Below are 5,617 nucleotides of genomic sequence, written 5' to 3'. Positions count from 1 at the left end.
CTTTGTCCACTTGACCCTCCCTGAAATGCCTTTTTACTCGGTTGAGTGCCTGGTGGACAGCGGAGCAGCCCGTTATGTTCTCAAAAGAACTGAAGCCCCAAATGTAAAAATTTCAGGATTAATAGATGCTGTAGGACTGGAAGGTAACCCCATCACACTGAGGGAGACTGCAGAGACCCCTGTAAATATAGGCCCAGTCAGCACCTCCCTCTCTTTTGTTCTCAGTGACACTGTCCCTTGCAACTTGCTGGGAAGAGATGCACTGATGAAATTAAAGGCAACTATTCAATACATGGAGGATGGGCCTATTGTGACTACATCTTAGGGATCGGAGGACCAGAACACTCTGGAAAGTCTGGTCCCTCTGATGGCAGTTCAGCATCCTCCAGATCAGGAGATCCCTACTGACCTGAGGGATGTACCCCAAGAGGTATGGGCTGTTAAGGGTGGACCGGTGGGCCTGATCAAGTAGGCAGACCCAGTGGTCATCAAGCTCAGACCAGGAGCTAAATTACCCAGGGTTCCTCAGTATCCCCTTAGTGCGAAGCAACTTAATGGTGTGAGAAATCAAATCAAAACCTTCGTGGACCAGGGGATCCTGGTCCCTATAAAATCCCCAGTCAACACACCCCTATATCCAGTAGCCAAGCCTGGAAAACCAGGCCAGTTCCGTGTATGCCAAGATCTGCGGGCAGTGAACAAGATTTTTCAAGAGGATGCTCCGCTCGTCCCAAATCCTCACACTATTCCAGGAGAGATCCTACCAGACGCCTCCTGGTTTAGTGTGATAGATTTGGTTGATGCTTTTTTCAGTGTACCTGTGCACCCAGACTCCCAATACCTGTTTGCCTTCACCTTTGAGGGACAGCAGTATGCTTGGACTCGGTTGCCACAGGGAATGGTCTCCTCACCGTCTGAATTTGGTCAGGCGATGAAACAAGTCCTGGATAGGTGACAATTGCCAGCAGGGGTCACTATTGTACAATATGTCGACGACCTCCTGCTGACAGCCACCTCAAAGGAGCAGTGCATTAATGCAACCGCTTCTCTACTTTCCCACTTGAGTGTTGAAGGATGCAAAGCATCCTCTAGCAAGCTACAATTTTGTCAGGAATAGGTAATTTTCCAAGGCCACTGTATTTCACGGGGCTCTAAACACATAACTGTGGACAGAGTCTCAGTAATACAGAAAGCGCCATACCCACAGAGTGCCAAACAAATCAGAGGTTTTTTGGGATTAGTATCATATTGCAGACAATGGATACCAAACATGTCTCAAATCGCTGCCCCCTATATGCTCTGTCCACTCATGCTGGACGCATAGAGCTGTCTGAGGAAGGAAAACAGGCTGTGGACCAGTTGAAGGCGGCCATACTCAGTGCCCCCTCACTTGCACTCCCAAACTACACTAAGCCATTCAGCCTGTTCTGTCATGAACAGGAAGGACAGGCTTCAGGAGTACTTACTCAAAAATATGGAGGGAGACAGAAGCCAGTAGGGTACTTTAGTACCAAATTGGACTCAGTGATTTCAGCAGGCGCCGCATGTGTAAAGTCAGTCACAGCAGCAGCCCTGCTAGTTGAAAAGACTGCCGATATTGTCCTGGGGAATAGACTATTTCTTAAGGTTCCCCATGCTGTACAAGCAGTTCTCCACAGCCTAACCACCAGACACCTCTCTGCTGCCAGATTGACCAAATATGAAATTTCTCTGCTTGCGCCATCTAACATCACTGTACTTCGGTGCAATGTGTTAAACCCAGCTACCCTTTTACCACTCCATGACACGAGAAGTGGGCCGAGCCCAGAGCATGATTGTGAGCAGGAGGTGGAACTCTTCTACACCCTTCCCGGTCCTGTTCTGGACGAGCCCATTCCAAATGCAGAAATGACGGGTCCAGACTACAGAGGGAGGGTTTGCTGCAGGTTTTGCTATAGCAGACGACACCTCTATTTTGTACTCTGAAGCACTTGATCCTGGTGTACATTCTGCCCAAGGTGCAGAATTGATCGCCCTGATCAAGGCATGTGAACTGGCGAAGGGAAAGACTGTAAACATATATACAGACTCCCGCTATGTATACGGAATTATACATGATTTTGGCTTTCTGTGGAAACATAGAGGCTTCCTGACATCCAGTGAAAAAGTTGTAAAACATGCAAATTTGATCCAGGACCTTTTAGAAAAGGTAACATTGCCTAAAACTGTAGCAGTTATCAAGTGTCAAGCACATCAGCGAGCAACTGATCCTATCACTATGGGTAACAGAAAAGCAGATGAAGGAGCCAGGCAGGCAGCCTTAATGCTTCTCCAGGAGTCCCCAAAAGATACAGAAAGTGTGTCAATGGACACCCTAATAACCCTGCAAAATCAGGCAGGTCCCCAAACACTTGGCAAATGGAGGAGGGCCAGGTGCGAACAAATAAATGATGTTTGGAAACATGGAAATGGTCGATTGTGTGCACCCCCATCTCTGTATCCCATTCTAGCAAGCTTGTCTCATCTCCCTTCACATGTTTCCAAAGGGGGAATGATTGCTAGTGTCAATAAATTTTGGTTTGCACCGGGCTTTCCACAGTTTGCAACAGAGTGGTGTAAGAAATGTATGATTTGTGCTAAACACAATCCAGGCAAAATGACTAAGGTAGAAATGAAACACCTTGTAAAACCTGACTATCCGTTTCAAAGGTTGCAGATAGACTACATTCAGCTACCAAAATGTGGGGTCTATGAATTTATATTAGTGTGCGTGGACATGTTCTCGTCATGGGTGGAGGTGTGGCCTGTTGCCAAGGCAACCGCCGCGGTAACAGCAAAGAAATTAATATCTGAAATCGTGTGCAGGTATGGCCTACCTGAGACTGTAGAATCAGACAGAGGAACGCACTTTACAGGACAGGTATTTGCGGAAATGTTGAAAGGGTTGCAAATTGAACAGCATCTTCACGCTCCATATTGTCCTCAGGCGTCAGCCAAGGTTGAGAGAGCCAATGGCGTTTTAAAAAACAAAATAGCTAAGATATGTGAGCAAACAAAACTTACATGGTTACAAGCATTACCGATAGCTCTTTTTGCTATTAGGCATACCCCAAAGGGATTACATGGACTTTCACCGTTTGAGACACTGTTTGGCAGGCCACCACTAACAGGCCTTTTCTTTCCACAAGAATTACATGGACAGTATACCTCTCTTACTGATTATGTTGTTCAGCTTAACAAGCAACTGACTAACTTGCATGGAAAGGTGTTTTCTTCTTTACCAGATCCACAAGACACATCTGGAACCCACCACCTACAACCCGGAGACTGGGTGGTAATCAAAAGACACGTGAGAAAACATCTTGAACCCCGATTTGACGGCCCATTCCAGGTGCTACTGACCACAGCTACCTCAATCAAGGTAGAAGGGAAGCCTAACTGGGTACATGCTTCTCATTGTAAGAAAATTAACTTTCAGGTCAATGGCGCAGACCGGCTCCAAAGGGGTGAGGTCGCTCGGGGAAAAGGGGAGCAGATGGACTGCTAAGATGCACTTGTTCTTCTGCCTGCTCGGTTGTGCTTTATTTCCTTGCATGTAGGTGAAAGGAGAAAAACAAAAGAACTTTATATGGCTCCTGCATCAGCAGACGGCCAAGCAGCTGAACTCCACTAACTGTTGGATCTGTTCTCATGTTCCTGCCAACCATAAAGGAATCCCTTTGCTTGGTATCCCTATATCAATGAACAATCTTAACCTCACAGACTATAGCTATAATGTTGAAATAGATATAAAACACACTGCTCACAATGCTATCTCAGACCTAGGAATATACTTACAAATTGCTGGTATAATCTCTCCACCCACTATGTGTATAGGGCCTATGTACGTTAACCATGTGGCCGAACTAAAAGGTCCCCTAGTCAACTTGCCCAAGGTATATGTTGGAGAAACTAATTGTAGGAATGTTACCTTAGTGTTTAATATGGAATACAAGGAAGCTACATGTGACAAGGTGGATGGGAACTGTAATAATCAATGTTGGTGTGCAAATATGAAAGCTCTTTGTGCCCCTAGGTGTGCCTGTCCTGACCAGAAGGATGAGGATGATGTGGAGTGTGGGACCCAAATGTACAAAAATATGGTATGGTTTCAGAGCTGGTTGGGAAATCATGGTAAGATAATTCCCAGGGTATTGAAGCAAGGGCTATATTATATTTGTGGTCATAGAGCCTACTCCTGGCTTCCTATAGGGGCATGGGGTAACTGTACTATAGGAAGAGTTGTACCAGCCATAAGGCAACATGCAAATGTCTCTTTCACCAATATGGTAGAAACAGGCCCTAGGGAAACTTGATACAAGAGGGAATTGTTTACTACAGCAGATAAAGCCTGGATGTGGTTCCCTGCCTGGACAGGTTGGGGAATTGAATTAGCGAATAAATTGAATAAATATGCAAACATTATGGATGGGATAATTAATGAAACCACAAGTGCCATCCATGCTATAAATGAAGAAATGGCCCAAATTAGGAAAGTGACCTTACAAAATAGAATTGCTCTTCATTACTTGTTAGCCATAGAGGGAGGAACTTGTGCTATCATAGGTGAGGAATGTTGCACTTGGATTGAGGATACACATGACCCCATAGAGGCGCACATGAATAAAGTAAAAGAATTACAGAAAAAAGCTAGAGACATATCCAAGGAGGGATGGAATCCCTTCTCTTGGATGGGGACAATTGGTGTCTGGTTTAATAATATGTTGTCAGATCTGATAAAACCCATAGTGATAGTGATAGGATTGATTGTATTTCTTTTGATTGCTTGGAAAATTCTAATGTGCTGTATTTTGCATTGCAGGAAAGGTGTGGATCCACTCATTTAATAGGAAGAATGATAACAGCCACAGAGATGACCATCTGACGGCCTAGCCCAACTGCCCATCTCTTCTGAAAGACCCCTCAGCTGTTGTAAAGATCTGGGTGGAAGACATCATCTTTGAAAGAGGGTCCCGCAGGTGCACTTTGGGCCTCATTCAGACCCATTCGCAAGCGGCTGTCCGCTCGCAAGTGGGTCGATGTTGTGCACTGCGCATGCGCACGACGGCGGGAGCTCCGTCGTGCGCATGCGCCAGACGCGACGAGCGAAGGACTTTCCTTCGCTCGTTGTGTCTGATCAAAGGGGGCGTGCTGTCGATGTTGATTGACAGCACGCCCCCTTTGGTGGGCGTGCCGGGGGCATGCCACCCAGACGGGGGCGTTCAAAAGGGAACGCCTACCGTCAGAAGCCAGCCCACTGACATCACTAGTGATGTCAGTGGAAGTGATTTTGGCTCTGATAGAGCCAAAATCACTCCGGGCCTTGCGGTTGAAAAACTCAACCGCAGGCTCCGGCTCGCAGTGGCGATGGTCAAGACCATCGCGGCCATCAAACTGCACGCTCGTATAGGCTGTGGGTGGTGACCCACAGCTATACGAGCGTCCAGGAGGACGCTCCATAATTATGGAGGACGGTCCTCATTCAGAGCGTGCGCTCTGCTCAGAGCGTACGGCTCTGAATGAGGGCCTTTGTCAGTTTGGACACCGCCCAGAGGAAGTTTTCTCCCTCGCGAGTGAGTTCGACGAGTCAGTCATCTTG

At 46.8% G+C, this 5,617-nt stretch overlaps 1 pseudogene; it reads left to right on the top strand.

The window, feature by feature from the left end:
• Positions 1–860: 860 nt before the first annotated feature.
• LOC148537757 (syncytin-2-like) lies at positions 861–5,231 on the top strand (annotated as a pseudogene).
• Positions 5,232–5,617: the final 386 nt, after the last annotated feature.

The sequence above is a fragment of the Taudactylus pleione genome, unplaced genomic scaffold, assembly GCF_031769625.1.
Source record: "Taudactylus pleione unplaced genomic scaffold, aTauple2 ptg000044l, whole genome shotgun sequence".
Classification (NCBI taxonomy): Eukaryota; Metazoa; Chordata; class Amphibia; order Anura; family Myobatrachidae; genus Taudactylus; species Taudactylus pleione.
The sequence above is the reverse complement of the archived record's forward strand: the minus strand, read 5'-3'. Positions and strand labels throughout refer to the sequence as shown.